This window comes from Mastigoproctus giganteus, chromosome 7 (genome assembly GCF_048544385.1).
Source record: "Mastigoproctus giganteus isolate SK-2022 chromosome 7, ASM4854438v1, whole genome shotgun sequence".
NCBI classification, from domain to species: domain Eukaryota; kingdom Metazoa; phylum Arthropoda; class Arachnida; order Uropygi; family Thelyphonidae; genus Mastigoproctus; species Mastigoproctus giganteus.
In genome coordinates this window covers 177147421-177165039 of record NC_143581.1, presented here as the reverse complement: position 1 = coordinate 177165039, position 17619 = coordinate 177147421, and positions in this window count along the sequence as shown.

The window sequence follows — 17619 nt, the reverse complement described above, 5'->3', positions numbered from 1 at the left end:
TCCGTGGGAACCTCCCCTGAGTCCAAGGATGCTCTCATAATTATGGCTAAGGGTTTGCTTAGTTGCTTTGCCGCCTCCTTTAAAATAACTGGATAGATCCCATCCACCCCAGGTGCCTTTCTTATGTTTAACTTCAACAATTTCTCCTCCACTTTGCTCTCAGTTATTACAAAATCATTAAGCACACTGCTACAATTTGATAACCTTCTTCCATTTTCAAATTGTAATAATTCCTCACGTGTGAATGTAGATGCAAAATACTCATTCAGTTTGTTTGCTATCTGAGCAGGATCATCAATAGTCGAACCATCGATGTCAAGTGGACCAATCAGATTCATATTCTTCCTTTTAGAGTTTATATAAGTAAAGAAATCCTTGCTGTTTTTCTTAGCATCTTTTGCCAAAGATTTCTCGTAATCCGCCTTCGCCTGCAGAACCTCCTTTGTGACCTGATTACAGACTAGCTTATATCTGCCACAGGCTTCTGCGTCACCTGATAATTTATATGCATCCCATGCATTTTTCTTCTCTGTCACGAGTCTCATTAGTTCATTTGATAACCATTTAGGCCTAAACCTTGAACGATATTTCTTAATCGGTATATAAAGTCTAGTAGCTTCCACGATTAATTCTTTGAATGCTTCCCACTTAGAATTTACTGTTTGTAACATCGTCAGTTGATCCCACTGTACAGAATTTAAAAACTGTCTGAGACCACTGTACTCCCCTTTACGGAAGCAAAAACCCTTTCCTTTACCCCTGACGGTAGTTACCTCTTTGAGTAAATCCCACTTCAGCACACTGTGATCAATGCCACCTAGTGGTTCCTTTATCTGCAAATTCTTAATACACGAATGATCACTGCTGATAACCAGATCAAGAGTGTTACTTTCTCTGGTTGCCTCTCGAACATGCTGCTGCAGAAAACAATCATCCAATAAATCCACAAAAGTCTGACTAGTGTATGAGTGACCAACCCACAAGTTCCAGTCAATATCTGGGAAGTTAAAATCCCCCATTATAAGACATTCTGATTTACTGGCCCACTCTATTTCTCTGTACAATTGTTCATTGTACTCATTCAAGTCATTAGGCCTATAACACACTCCTACTCTTATTTTTCCTTTCGCAGTGCTTATCTCACACCAAACTGACTCAACAGAGCACTGTTCATCTATATTAAGTGGGTGCACTTCCTTTGATTTTATGTTTTTCTTAATTAACAGCATAACACCCCCTCCCTTTCTGTCCTGTCTATCCTTTCTGTACACATTGTACTCCCCAAATTCCAGTTCTGCATTCCTTATATCTTTGTGACACCACGTCTCTGCTATCCCAACAATATCCGCCTTTGATGTCTTGACCAACACTTCAAATTCATCGAATTTATTTACTATACTTCTAGCATTGGTATACATGCAAGCATACATGCTCCTATGCCTATTCCTTGTTACCCTAACACATCCCATATACCCAACTAATCCATGATGACTGCCATCCGTCCCTGAAACCCCCAACACCCCTCGCTCCAGGTCGCTTCTTATTCTAATAGAAGTTGCGCAAGAATCACCTTCACCTCTGCCTGCGGTTACTGTTAAACTATTAGTCTTTGTATCCCCCCAAACTAGCAGTTTTCTGACCCACCTAACACTGCCTCGATAGCATCAGCAAATATTCTTGCACCCTTTCTATTTAAGTGTATCCCATCCCTGTAGAAGCAATCTCTCCTGTTAACAAGTACAGTCCAGGCTGAAAAAAATTCTACCCCTTGAATACTCTAGTGTCTCTAATTTTGTCATTTAAATTTTCATTAATGATAATATAATCTATTATAGACTTTATGTTTCTTGCTTCCCATGTGAATTTATGGATATTCTTGTGTCTGAAAAAAGTATTTGTAATTTTAAGTTTATTAAAAATGCAGAAGTCTATCAGGCATCTTCCATTATTGTTGACCACGGGTTCACCTTCTGATCCTAAAGATTTGTCTACTGATTGAGCACCAACGCTTGCATTAAAATCTCCTGCTAGTATGAGATACTCGTTTTTGTTAGTTTGGTCTATCATCTGTTGTAATTCGTCATAAAATTCTGTGGTTTCATCAATGTTCCCTTCTACTGGTGCGTACATGCCAATGATTGTTATTGTATAAGATAGAATTTTTAGTCTTAAGTTCAATATTCTGGGTGATATCCAAGAGTAGTCTAATATTTTGTTTTCCCATTCTTTCTTTATTATAACAGCAACTACCGATGATGCCCACTATCACTTTTCATAGTAGTAATTCGGTAGCATCTTGAATCCCTCAGATTCAAGATGGTACCTAACTACTAGTCTACTACTATATAAAAATTATGTTGAGCTCCATCCCCAAACGAATTCTTGGGTGTGGTTCTGGGTCCTAAGTGTTCCATCAGATGTGAACTAAGCTTTTTTCATATTTTTAAACAGAAATTGTATTCATAAGTTTTAATATTTTAAACATTACGCAAAAATATGATATTGCTATATACTGCGTTAAATATTTAATAATAATCATACAACACCATTCTGCTCCTATCTTAAACAGCTCATATTTGGCATTTCATTCGAACAGAAAGAGGCGTTTTCTTTGAGCGAATTCGTTGAACTAGGAAAAACGTTTTCCAACAACCTCCATTGATTTCTGAGGTGCAAGAACTTTTAATATATCATAAACAACTAACACAATAGGAATGAAATGAGAAAAAATGGTACTAGAGAGAGAGAGAGAAAGGAAACTAAATAAAAAAAACTTTTAGAATCAGTAGACGAAAGAATGTGAAATATGCAGCACATGCTGGGACAGCTCATTGTTATGGATTCAAAGTTCTTGCAAATACCTCACCTTACATCCAAAATGCATTGGCATTCTATTCGCTCTACGGTGCTCTGCAAAAAACTTGAAAATGAGCCGGCAGAGGCGGTTCATATTTTCAGAGGAATTTCGACTTCACGGAACAATCAGAACTTGGTCCGAATACGTGAAATTGGCGGATTTAAAGATTTCTACCACAACTTTATGGGTGAATGACTGATTTCGACTATTAAATAAATCGGGGGGGGGGGGGGGGCGCAATACAATATTTTTAGCCTGTGCATTCTTGTGCTTACACATATACACGGTAAATATGGATGTACTTAAGCCTATATAGTATTAGTATTAGTCATATAATGCAGGGATGCCACAGGCTTCTGCTGCACCAATATAGCATATATGAAGTCTTTGAAACCAGCATAACTGTTACGATCGCTGTCCTTTATTACCGTGTGCATAGCTGCCAACTTTTGACTTTAGAAAAGCTGGAATCGGGTAACTGTAAGCAGGAGGAAACAGATACAGACAAAACATAATCAACAATAATTGATGACAAAACCCACATACACCAAGTTTGTAAATAGTGTAAATACAATACATTAGGCCTCTGTGGTGTCTTACAGCTTAGAAAATCTGTACCCACCAATTGGCCTAACACAGTGTATTAACCATGTATATAATTTAATTTTTAATTTTCATTTCATTATCTATCTATTATGTTTTTCTCACTCACACACCTTAAAAACATGATGTACTCACTCCCAGACCTTCGTTCAGGGTCCTAACTATAGGAACGGGTTTTGCAACCACGAACTACACGATCCCAACTACTTACCTCTACTTCATTCATCTTTCTGTTTTACTTGTCCCTACTTCTTATGTCCTGCGAGCCATTAGTTTATCGAACGCAATATGCGAAATACTACCTTCTTACTTAACCTAATCTCTTTTTCGCCTTGAAAATAAGCTAAACAAAGTTTAGCTTATTTTCACCGCTGCTTTGTAAGCTATTATATCTCTCAACTATGCTGGGCAGTTTGGGCACCATATATTTAACAGCGTTCATCACCAAATATTTCATTTTAAGACACCGTACCATACATTTTTTTTCCCACCATTTTCTAACGCTAGGAACCGCTAGCGTATCTAGACATAAATATACTGGCACGCCGCCATCTTGGTCAGTCTTACAAGGTAACGGTAAGTTCCTTTCTTCTTGCCTATTCCTACATTCAGTTTTTCAATTCTTTTTACTTGCTTCTGTAAGGTCATCCATGATCTGTATGCCCTACATAATATAATTACATTTATTGGCATAATTTATTAGACTTTATTCTTGCCGCAAAATTTCAAAATTTCGTTCTTAACACGTGTCTACAGCACAAGTGCACCATGGCATACAGAACATGTCGGAAACAGAAGCAAGAACATTGCCGTCTTTCTCTTAATTTTGGTGGATGGCCTCTGACGAAGACAACGAAATTGTGAAAAACACTGCAATGTAGTCTTATTTTGGTCGCCTTTTCATTTCTTATTTTAATTTCTTGCCAACTATCTGTCTCTCTTTTTCATATGTTACCTGGTCACCTCATCCTACCATATATCGCTACATTCCTTATCCATTTAGTCGAATTCACTTCTGGTATATGCCGTAGATTTAATAGGATTAAACAAAAACCTCTCTCTCTCTCTCTCTCTCTCTCTCTCTCTCTCTCTCACACACACACACACACACACACACACACACACACACTGTAAGGTACGTTTTGCTAATGCAGTGTCCCTGATCCATAACACACACACACACACACACACACACACACACTGTAAGGTACGTTTTGCTAATGCAGTGTCCCTGATCCATAATTAACGTTATCTCCCTTTTCGTACCCTATATATATATATCGGCATAAACGTTGTAGTGTACTACTAAACAATTCGTCGTCCAGAAACTTGTTTAACTGTCATGACGTAGTGTCTCTTTATAATTAAGATTGAAAAAAATGCGGCCTTTATTAAGCTACCATTCCGTACATTTATTTTATTTGAAAATAAATTTCTAATGATATTAGTTTTTATAAACATAATTTTTTTATTGATCTTTATTGCTTTCTAAATTAAGAGGGTATCATTTCTGGGCGGTGTCATATGCGTTTGTGTTGGAAATGAAAAACCTGAAGAACAAAATTAACTTTTTTTTATGGATAACCGAACAATTAAGGCAAACTGTTCTCAGGAGCTAATTACTGCATATTTGTTAACGAATATAAGAAGAAATTCGCAGAATAATTTTAACAATTACAATTTTGACCAAGTTTTATCTTTATTGCACAAAGAAAAAGAGAGAGAGAGAGAGAGATGAAGAACGGGTCAAGTCGAGCCGAAACGACGGATTCGCCGGGGCAAACCCGATGAGTTGACAGCTATGCGTAACGCCAGGGTACGAATCTTGTCGAGATAAAAGTAACTTTTATAGGGATGTTCCCTCCACCACATATGATGCATGGTAACTGGGTTAGTCGATTCGGTAGCAAATTAAAGTTTTCACTCCCGCTTTTCTAATGCTTGTGGTTAATTAACCATAGAACACACAATTCACAAGCATTATAATCAAAGCCTCATGACCTTAGCTGCCTCTGTGCTGTAACGAAAATTAGCCTACTGTATATAAAATTATAAAGAAATATCAAAGTGGAACGCGTCACCTTCATTATATGTAAGAACAGTTATGGGTTTCAAAACTTAACGTATTCAATGGCTAGACTAAGGAGCTTGGAAATAAAAAAGTTACATCTTGTTTAGATCATGTTTTTACACATATATATGAAGTCAGGTTTTTTATGATTAATTCTTATATCATGTTTTTACACATATATATGAAGTCAGGTTTTTTATGATTAATTCTTATATCATAAGGAACTTTTTTTCCTGGGCATTACTATAACAAGCATCGGGATACGTTTTTTAATAACAGTGTATTAAGAGTTGGTTGGATTTATTTTGTATTATCGGATCTAAGAAAGAATTCTGGGACATGATTTGAATTATTTCTGATACATTTTAGGAAAAATTTTCATATAAATTTTGCGTGAGAAAACCAATCAAGGGGAAAAGGGAAAAAAAAAAATGGCGAACTAAAAATCGGGCATCATAAGGAAACAACATATACTCCAACCTAAAAGTTCGGAGTCACGTTTCATTTTTCATAATTTTCAATGATTTTATTAAAACAGGACCAACTTGTTTAGCAATTTTTATTAAAATATTTTCTATTATGTATAAAATTAAAATAAAATTAATAATAATATTTAACATTTAATATTTGAGAAATTTCTAGAATACTCGAGAACATTCCTGAATGTGGAAGAACATTGTAGATGATACCATAAAGTGGTAGTATTGTTTCAATATTACAGATTGTAGATGATCCTAGAGTGTTTTGTAATAACATAAATTGAGAAGTATGAGGTGTAACTTATACGAGCGAACATCTGTCATTCAGAAAGATTGTTATGTGCAAGTTTTGTGTTTCTTAATAAACATGGCAAGAAATAAAGAATTGAGCGTTGAAAAACGAAATGCCATTATAACTCTGTATAAAGAAATTTATTCAATGAGAAGTACTGCCAAAAAACTAGGAGTTTCATTTAAAGGAATACAAACTACCATTCAACGATATTTAAGGAGGCTGGCAGTTTAAAGGACAAATCACTGATCAGAACGACCGCGCGCAACAACGGAAGCACTAGATAAGGCCATAACACTGATTTCTAAAAGATATCAACGACTTACTACACCTGAAATCCGAGCTCAGTTCAATAAGAACAAACTCCCATGTCTACATCCACTGTAAAACTTCGTCTTAAACAAAGAGGACTTCATGTTCGTGTAGCGGTCCAAAAACTTTACTGAAACCGGAACTATTCCAAACCTGAAATTTTTCGATCCAAGCGTACAGTTTATGTGAGACGATGAACTGAATAAAAAGTGGTACACATTGTTTAGTATCTACAGTCAAGGGCGGTGACGACTCCATCATGACCTGGGCTTCCTTTTGTTTTTCTGAAATGGGCGACATCGTCAATACCTCAGCATCTAGACATATTAGGTCTTAAACTGGTGAGCACACCACCCACGAGGGGTGAAAGCACATTGGACCTCGCGTTCGCGTCAGCAAATTGTGCAGATAATCAAAACCCGACAAGCAACATACAGTCTGATCATAACCCCATCATTCTCTCTGTGCAAACAGAAATGCCCTTCACTTCTGGCAGGAGGAAAGTCACAGCCAAAACAATTACAGCGCCCAAATACCTCAATCCTGAAAGGTGTTTATGCAGCCCAGGCAATTCCATGGCATGTCCTTGAAGAATGCGACCCTGAACTCGGAATTGACCTAATGACAATTTGGATAGGCTCTCTCTCTCTCTCTCTCTCTCTCTCTCTCTCTCTCTCTCTCTCTCTCTCTCTCTCTCTCTCTCCCTCTCTCTCTATGCTGCAACAAAGAAGCTAACACCACTACAGAGCATTCGAAGGCCTGGTGGAAGTCTCTGAAAGCTTGGAAAAACTCCGGCTCACCCTCGGACAGAACTGCATTCTCCCGAGCTAGGGCTCTTTTTATTAGGAACAAGAGGGAGGCAATAAAAGTTCACCTAGAGGCTACCATAAATAAAAGGAAGCCCTTACACTGAAGCAAATCAGAGGATGCCATCGACTCACTCAATCTGAGCAGTTGGCTCGATCATATAACTAGGTTTGCGGCTCAGCCAGAATCCACTACACCAATGGAATTCCCAATCAATCCGATTTCAACAGACCCCTTAAATTCAGTTCAACTCAACAAATATCAATTGATTGATGCAATAAATAGTTTAGCACCTACGGCCGCATCCGGCGCCGGTGGGATTCCTCAGTTTATGCTGAAATGCCTGAGTACATTTATTGTTGATCCCATTCTGTCGTTATTCAACAAAATCCTTCATCAAAAATTCTTCCCTCCTATGTGGCATGTCTATCTAGTAAGACCACTGTCAAAAATACGCTCTGCTTCTCAGCCCCAGTCACTTCCGTCCTATTTCTTCTGCATCAAGCCTATTAAAGCTATTTAAGAAATCTCCTCTGAAAACGTTAACCACCCAAATAATGCCACATCAGCCACTGCAGATCCACTATGCCACCCGGTCAAGATCCACCGCTGCAAATCTAGTCACCTCCACTACCAAGATACTCGAGGCATTTGAGCACGGTTCGGAAATCACCGTTACTTATATCGACGTCCAGGCAGCATTTGATTCCGTATCCGTTCACGCGTTGGCAAGGCTACTACGTGAGTACAGTATTACCTCATTGGAGGAGACGTGCTCTGGTTCATTTAGACAATGCTTGAGAACAGGACTATTATTGTTCGCAATGCCAATCGGCGCTACACCAGAACTATTACAGCTGGAGTCCCACAAGGTGGGGTCCTCTGGTATTTTGTTCTCAGCTGTACTTCTGCCTTTCGTGAAGGGCCGAACTGATATTACCACCTTCGCTGATGATATAAAGCTGTTCACTGCTATCAACACCGGAGACACTGCTGACTACATAAATATCTTAATCGTACAGAAAATCCAGAACCCCGAAGCCTTCCTCTCCGGTTTCGTCCTTCATATCAATCCTGAGAAGTCGAAACCGTTGACTTTCTCTCTCAAACGGAACCCAATATAAGAGGATCTGCGATTTCTGCTGTTCAGCAACACCCCAATCTGGGCGTTATTATTGACCAGAAGCTCTCCTTTGAACCACACATAGACCACCTGCAAAAAAATTCTGTCGACTCCGGTGGATGCTTAAGCAACAACTTATGCATGTCCATGACCAGGCCGTTGAGTGCAGGTATATTAAGACATGTGGCTATCCGGTCATACTTTATGGCGCAGAAGTCTGGACCTCAGCTGCCGCAACGCATCTGAGACCGATTTTTGCAGGCAAATTTTGGTTATTGAAGTGGGTCATATGGAAACTTCGGCTTCCCCCTGCACCAAGAACCACCCAGATGGCAGAAACATTAGACGTCTTCCTGCCATTATCCATGAGAAAAGACTCGTCTTTGCTGTAAAAATGATGGTTGGCATTATTTAGGACCCAGACTTCTGAGCTAACTGCGGTTGGAGGATCCCAGTCCCAAGCCTTCAGGCCAATCCAGTCTTTCAGGCCACCCCAAACCGGTTAAGGTTATCCGATCGGTTCTTACCCGTGCAAATGCTGCAGTACATATACTCCTTGGATGGCGACCTCTACAAGTTCGCAATGGATAAAAAAATACAGGCAGAACTTACTCCATTCACTTCCTTCTCAGGACCACGTCACAGGACATTAGAACCTGCTCCCAAGGACCTGTCCATCACTCCCATGGATCCATCACTACAGTGTTTCAACTTTCTGCGCCTGCTCAGACGACTCCAGCACTGTAAAAGGACTGCTCCATGGAGAATAATTTAACATGACAACATGCTATTGTATATATATGTTCATATGTAAATTTTTCATTTGCTTTCCTACACTTGTATAATTAGTAATAATATTGCTTTTTTCTCCTATCTCATCCTTGTTTATTACACTGTATTAGCCTTTACTGTAATATTGTATTAGCCTTTGTAACCTTGTATTCGACTTTGTAACCTTGTATTAGCCTCTATTGTAAACCCTTGGCTTGTAGCCGTGAAGGGTATTGTGTAAGGCGTGTTTTGTATGCAATAAAGAATTCTTCTTCTATACTGAAGTAATTTCAAGAAAACAAGGCTATAATAACATTCTTAAATATAATGCATATCCTTTGGACTTCACCTTGGTCCAAAAAATTTTATTTTACAGCAAGCCAATGACGCGAAACACACCCTTAAGCTGTACAGGAACTTCCTAACAAAACAACAGGAGGAGGGATTGCAAATTGTGGTGTAACCACCGCAATTGGCTGACTCAAACCCAATACAGCTTTCATGGGATCATCTGGACAATCAAGTCCGTTAAAGTCTGCCCATCTTCACAAAATTTATGGGAAACCTTGCAGATCGCTTGGAATAATAAAAAATAAAATAAATTTTCTCTTTATACTCCGGGATGACCACACGGTCAGTCAGAGGAGTTCAAAAGATACAGAGAATACAAGAAAGAGCACCGTAGTCACGGGTTTGAACCCCGGTCACTCGAGGGATGCATACCAATGCACCATGCCACTTGACCCCTCGGCTACGGCATCTTTCAAGACACTATTATAAAAATTAATCGCCGGAATGCCACATCTGTGTAAGGCAGTGATAAAATCTCGTGAAGGATATTTTGATGAAAAATCTGTATATATGTTAATAGCATTAATCATTTCAATATTTTCTTCTCTAAATTTTTCAATGCCTAATAGAAAAAAAATCTTAATACTTTGTAGTGTGTTTTTTTTATATTAAACGTTATACTGTCATAGCTAATTTCAAAAAAATTAACAGAAACTGTTGTCATACACTGTGATTCCAAACTTTTAGGCAGGAGAGTAGATAATAGTTGATGTTGTTGTTGTAGGGTTACACAAATACTATACATAATTAAATAAATTGAAGCAAAATATAATATGAAAATTTAAATAAATAAAACAAAACCGTTAACAGTTTCTAATGACCCTGTAAAGATTTAAGTTCAAATTAGAAGGAAAAATAACAGAACAAGTAATGAAATTTAAATACTTGGGAACAGAAGCAATGGAACAGTGGAAGAAGTCATAAACCAGGCGAACAATGCCAACAAAATATCTGGATTCTTCAACAGTACTATTTGGAATCATACGAATCTAAGAAAAGAAACAAATAACAAGAATATGTAAAGCAGATACAAGGCCTATTTTAACATACGGATGCAAAAGCAGAGTATAAACAAAAAAGGAAACCACAGAAATGAAGGTACCATGTAAGATTACAATACAAAATATGAACCTAAAGCGGAATGAATATATCAACCAATTGCAAAACAGAAGATCAGTAAAACACAAGGGACTAGACAACAAAACGCAGGAGACGCTTAGGTGAATCGTAATTAAGGTGGAACGACGCAATCAGGCTGGAAAACTAAATGGGACGCAACAAGATGCAAGTTTAATGCGAGAAGGAAGGACAAATACAGCTGTTGCAAGATATCACAAGCTGCATACAGCACGTGCAACGCAAGGGACCCTTAATGATTTGAGCATGGGAAGTGTATGTTAATACAGCCCTGACCTCGCCCCTAGCGATTCGTATTTGTTTAATCCACTTACACAACAGTGCTTAGTGGCAAACGTTTTCTTTTTTTTTTCACGATGTGGAGGTTGGGAATGATGTACAACACTGGTTGCGACAGCAATCGATGCCCGTTTAAGCAGCGGGTTTCCAGAATTTGATAAAGTGATGGGACAAAAGTATAAATATTTTTGTTAATTACGTTCAAAAATAAATGCCATGTTCAGGCAAGTTTCTGCTTTTTTCTTTATGACTCGCTAATGCTTCTTCGTATGAAAACCAAAGAAAAAGGGAAAAATAAGAGTGAGAAAATAATTGCATTCCTCAAGAAAATATTTGGACTACTTACGAGATAGTATTGACAAGCGAAAATTCACTAACAAAAATACAAAATACTTTACGCACATTAATTTACACTGTTTACAATGAGGCAATCAAAAATAATGAAGTACTCCAGTCATGTAGTTCAAAGGCAACTGGACAATGTTAACTCCTGCAGAAGTTTGCGAGCAAACCTAATGATTTCACTGAAGTCTGCAATATAAGTTTGAGTTCATTGACAAGGGAAGTTGCTCGGATCAAAAAGCTGTGATGTATGTCAAGTTGAGATCTCTTTATATGGAAAGAAACTTATTATCACCTATCTTGTCCTGATTACAGTATAGTGGACTCAACATGCGACTCGATCGGAAAGATCTGGATTCAACTGTAATATCAGTCCGGAGAATTTCTTCAATCCGGGATGCAGTCAGCCGATCTCAGGCACTGAAAGTACTGTTGTCTATCTGAATTATTAAGTTTTTGTTTCATTCCGCATAATATGCAAATTGCCTATAACACATGCAATTTACATACGTTGCATTGTGCATGAGCATTGGCAGAGCGCTATATTAGGGGGGTCCGAATACTGGTTCCGTCACCTGGGTAAATAATCCGTATACATATATACACCATCCTACCAAAATTTATGAGATACTCCCCACCAGCTGACTGCAAGGATCTGTATGTGAAATATCACAATATTTTAGCCTATATAGTTCATCAACGTTAGCCCTTCAAAGGTGTACGCCAGAACGATGAGTATATGGAAAGAATTAAAAGACTTTCAGTGGGGAATGACAGTTTAATATCAAGTAGGGAATGCCCGTGAGTGCTACTACCCAAGAATTAAATATTCATAAGTCGACAATTAGCTGTATGCTGAAGAAAGTGAGTTCCAGAAATGAAAGAGGGCTCATGAAACAACCAAGCAGAAGAAAAAATACTGACTGACATAAAAGAGCCAACGATTGCTGGTTACCTGATCTAGTCAGCAAATCCTAGAGAATTCTACAATCGAAGTTGTAGTAGCCGATCTTGAGGTCGGATAACTGCAGCCTCACGTGTGTTTCCTCCCATGAGTTAGTCCGATCAGAGAAACATATCAACAAATCGCCTCATGAACACATGCTTCTTACAGACAAAAATACAATACAGATATTAGCCACAAGCTCCAGTGCCGTTAAAATAATAATTTTAATTTGTACGTTTCCAAACGCAGAGAGGTGCATGTCGTTATCAGAGTCCCATAATCTTCCGATAATGAAAACAAATGAACATAATCGAAATGCTTAGTGCAAGACACAGCGTATCTGTGTGCCATATGTATCCGAATTAATGGAAATCGGCCCTGTGGAATGAACAGTAACACCACATGTCCTTTCGGTCTAATGATCGTGTTTTGGGTGTGAAAGATGCCCAGTATCAGATTACCCAACAGGCACATGCCTGCAGAAGCCTATAATTGAAAGCAAAAAGAATTAAACAGATAAATAAAAATATACGGGTTTCTTATTTTAAAGAACTGGAATATAGCAATTAATACAATAATCCCTGCATGTAATTCTGACGTCTAATTTGACTAGTATTATTCATTTGGTCCGAACACCAAATGAATCCGAACACACAACTCATCTGTTATATGTCTGGCTTATGCTCGTGAAAGCTGTGGCCCCAGGTAGCTGATATATGCCGACCGGGCTAGCCGAGTGGGTAAAGTACCTACCCGGCAACCCAAAGGTCGCAGGTTCGATTCCCGCCTCGGGCTTGGATTAAAGTACTGCAAAAACCTTGGGAGGTGCAATATGGCCACAGAAGCCGATGCGCCAACAACTAAAAAATCAAAAAAAAAAAAAAAAAAAAAAAAGCTGATATATACAGATTTTATTTACATACACAATATTTTTACGCTATCAAATTTCAACCTCTAGCCGTAGGAGATGTTAACAAGGCGTTTTTACGGAGGTACAGTAGCGCAACTGCTCCAATCCTCGAGGATTCGTAGCAATTGCGCCACTTATGTGGTCCTTCAGGCTTGTCGCAGACATTCTATTAGATATGAAAAGCTAAGGCTTGCTGCCTGATGCTTAAATCGCTGAGTGACATGATATTCAGTCAGTGAAGTGGACTATTAAATAGTGTTTTTTTTTTTTCCCATTTATGACAACGTCATATATTCTAACCGCCCACGAATCGTTAAGGGCCAAACTATTCCAAGTGGTCATGAGACTAGTCCCTTGTGTTAGTGCAGCTCTGAAGAATCTCGGTCCGTTACTCCTTCACTGCCCATTATATGATGCACAGAAAAATATTCTCCTGAATTCTTTTCCGGCTCTTTATGAAGGACATTAGTATTAGTATTAGTATTAGTAACGGCCGCATGGTGCAAGAAAGCCTATGGCTTATGCTGCACCAGCCAAAAAAAAAAAATAAAAAATAAATAAAAAAAAATAAATCCGACCAAAACAATGATAAAAACAAAAAAATAAAAATAAATAACTAAATAATAATAATTAATAAAATAAAAAATAAATAAAAAGGAAATTAAACCTATCATCCTATGTGCTTCCCTTACCCGAAAGTACTATCCAGATGACCTTTGAATTTCCCCAAACTCTCGGCCTCTACCACCCATGAAGGCAACTTATTCCAGTAATTTATAACTCGCTGGCTAAAATAGAACTTCCTGCAATCCAATCTAAACATTTCCCCCCGTAACTTGAATTTATGTCACCTAGTTCTAGCATCATTTATAATCTTGAAAATTTTGTCCTCATTCATTTTACTGATGCCTCTCAGAGCCTTAAACACCTCAATCAAATCTCCTCTAAGGTGTCTAGTTTCCAAACTCTGCAACAAACATATTCGAAGTCTTTCTTCATAAGGACGCCCTTTTGCCGATCTCACCAGGCGAGTTACCCTTCTTTGCACCCTTTCAAGAAGCTCGATGTCTTTCTTCAGGTGCGGTCTCCATACTTGAACACAGTATTCCAAGTGTGGTCTAACATAAGCCTTATATAATGGGATTATCACGTCCCTATCTCTACTTGCAAAAGTTCGATAGATCATTGATAGGACACCATGGGCCTTCCTTGCAACCTGTTTACAATGCTCAGAGAATTTCATGTCTGACCGTATCGTAACACCCAAGTCCCTTTCCTCCAGTACTGGCTTTAGTTGAACTCCACCAAGTGAATAAGTTTTTTTGGGATTACTGTTTCCCAGGTGTAATACCTTACACTTTGTTGGATTAAAGCACAGCTGCCATTTTTCTGACCATTCCTGAAGTCTATCTAGGTCTCTCTGAAGAAGCTCAGCTTGACAGTGATCATTAACTACTCTCCCAATTTTAACATCATCTGCAAATTTAGACATCACGCCCTCTATCCCTTCATCAATGTCGTTTATGAAAATTAAAAACAACAGTGGTCCTAATACTGATCCTTGGGGAACTCCACTTCTTACATCAACCCAATCTGAGGAATAGCCATTTATCACAACCCTCTGCCTCCTGCCCTGAAGCCATCCTTCTATCCATCTAAGGATTTTCCCAGTGATTCCAACCTGTTCCAGCTTATAAAGCAACCGCTCATGTGGGACTGAGTCAAAAGCTTTGCTGAAATCTAAATAAACAATGTCGAAATTATTCCCTAAATCCAGCTCGTGAGTGACCCTTTCGAAATAGCGAACCAGATTTGTTAAACATGATTTTCCCTTTACGAAACCATGCTGAGTATCCTTGAGAATTTCAATTCGATCCAAATGATCCTGAATTCCACCCTTGATCATTGCCTCCATGATTTTCCCTACTACTGAAGTCAGACTGACAGGTCGATAATTTCCAACTTCACTTTTAGAGCCACCCTTATGTATGGGAGATACATTTGCACTTTTCCAATCCAAGGGAATCTCCCCAGAGTCTAATGATGCTCGCATAATTAGCCTCAATGGTTCAATGCACTCGCTTGCCGCCTCTCTTAAGATTATAGGGTATATTCCATCAACTCCAGGAGCCTTACTGGTCTGTAGGCTCGAAAGTTTTTTCATTAAATAATCTTGCGAAATTTCAATATCATTAATTACATATTTTTTAACTTCGCTCCCACAATTTCCCTTTGCCACAAAAGGCTTTTCATTTGTAAATATCGATGCAAAATAACTGTTGAGTTCATCTGCAACGGCAGCTGGTGTATTTATTACTGTCCCCTTTCCCTTACATAAAGGTCCGATCTGGTTTGTCCTGCTCTTCTTGGCATTTATATATGTGAAGAATTCTTTATCCCCCCTCTTTGCTCTGTTTGCTAGTGATTTCTCATAAACTGCCTTTGCCTGTCGAACCTTTTCTGTGGCTCTATTACACATCACCTTGTAGCTGTTATAGGCTTCAGTACTTTTTATTGTTCTGTAACCTTTCCATGCCACCTTTTTCTGCTCAAGTAATGCGGCAACTTCACTAGTCATCCAACTTGGAACCCTCCTCGTGGAGTATTTTTTTAATGGTATATACGCATTCAAGGCATCTGTGATTAATATTTTAAAAGCGTACCACAGTTCAATCGTATTCATTCTCTGCGCGATATCTACCCAGTTAATAGAGGCCATGTAGTACCTTAAGGCATCGTAATTTCCTTTTCTGAAATTAAAACCCATTCCTTTGCCTTTTACTTCTGCTACCTCTCTCGTCATCATCCACCGTAGAACTCCGTGATCACTTCCTGCTACTGGTTCCTCTACTGTCAGCCCTGTTATGTCATCTGATTCATGTGTGATGATGAGGTCTAGGATATTCTTTTCTCTAGTATTTTCCCTGACATGTTGATACAAATAACAGTCATCTAGTTGATTTAAAAATTTTGTTCCCCATGTCGAGTTTCCTTCCCATTTACTCCAATCAATTAGAGGCAGATTGAAATCACCCATAATAAGGCATTGACGCTTACTTGCCCATTCCATTTGCATGTAGAGGCTTTTGTCATAATCTTCACAATCACCTGGTCTGTAGATTACTCCTACTCGCATTATACCTTTGTTTCCAACTATCTCACACCATACAGACTCTATACTAGCATGTGAAACGTCTGAATCCGGGAAAGCTATCGTCGCACTCAGGCTGCTTCTGATAAGAAGCATTACCCCACCACCCCTTCTATCTAACCTATCCTTCCTAAATACATAATGACACCTTACTCGAAAATTCAAATAATTTTAACGCTTTGCAAGTTTCTTCATAGGTCCTTAATAGAATAAAGCACCTAATTGCGTCTAGTATATGAAAATATTTGTTTCCGCATTTGTTTATTTGTACTCTGGGGGCGTTGGACTTGTGATCGGTCTGATCTATTGCACCTGCTTGAATTTTGACTGGACTCGCTCATCACTTGGACTTGTCCATCATCACTTCTTCGATATATACCAAGACCGTATAATTATTTTGTATACACTGACTGATCACCGAATTATGACCACCTACCTAATACTTCGTAGCTTCTCCTTTTGCCCTCAGTACAGCAGCTATCCGACGTGGCATTGATTCAACAAAATGTCAGAAGCGTACGGGAGGTATGGCCAACCAAGCTGTGCGTAATGCGCCCAGCAGTGCAGATATGGAGGTGATTGGTGTATCCAGACGCCTAATATGCCTTTCCATAGCGTCCCAAAAGTGCTCTATGGGATTGATATCGGGAGAAGTTCGGAGGCCAATCGATATTTCCATTTTTTTTTCCATTTATTTGTACACACAATTCTTTACATTTTATATACAAGAACTTACAGGTAATATATATATACAATTTTATATACATTAGCATTATCATTCTCATTATACCTATATATATACTATATTATATATGAACGTGTGTGTGTGTGTGTGTGTGTGTGTGTGTGTGTGTGTGTGTGTGTGTGTGTGTGTGTGTGTGTGTTTTACCTGTATCAAGGGTGGCTCCTAGGCCTTAGCCCATCTCCACCTTGCACGTCTGTGGTGGTGCAAAAACTCAGCAAGCTTTTTATCGCTTGTGTATGTCCACCTTGCCACCAGGGAGCAGCCAACACCCAGGCAGCCGCTGCCTGCCCCCAGGCACAAGCAGCCAAGCCTGGGTCTACTATTACCTTGAGTGCCATGGGCACAAATCCCACACGATCCATATCGATATGCTGGAAGTCAGAACTGTGTTCCTCAAACCATTTCTGCACAAGTGCCATATGGCTCCGCGCATTGTCATCTTG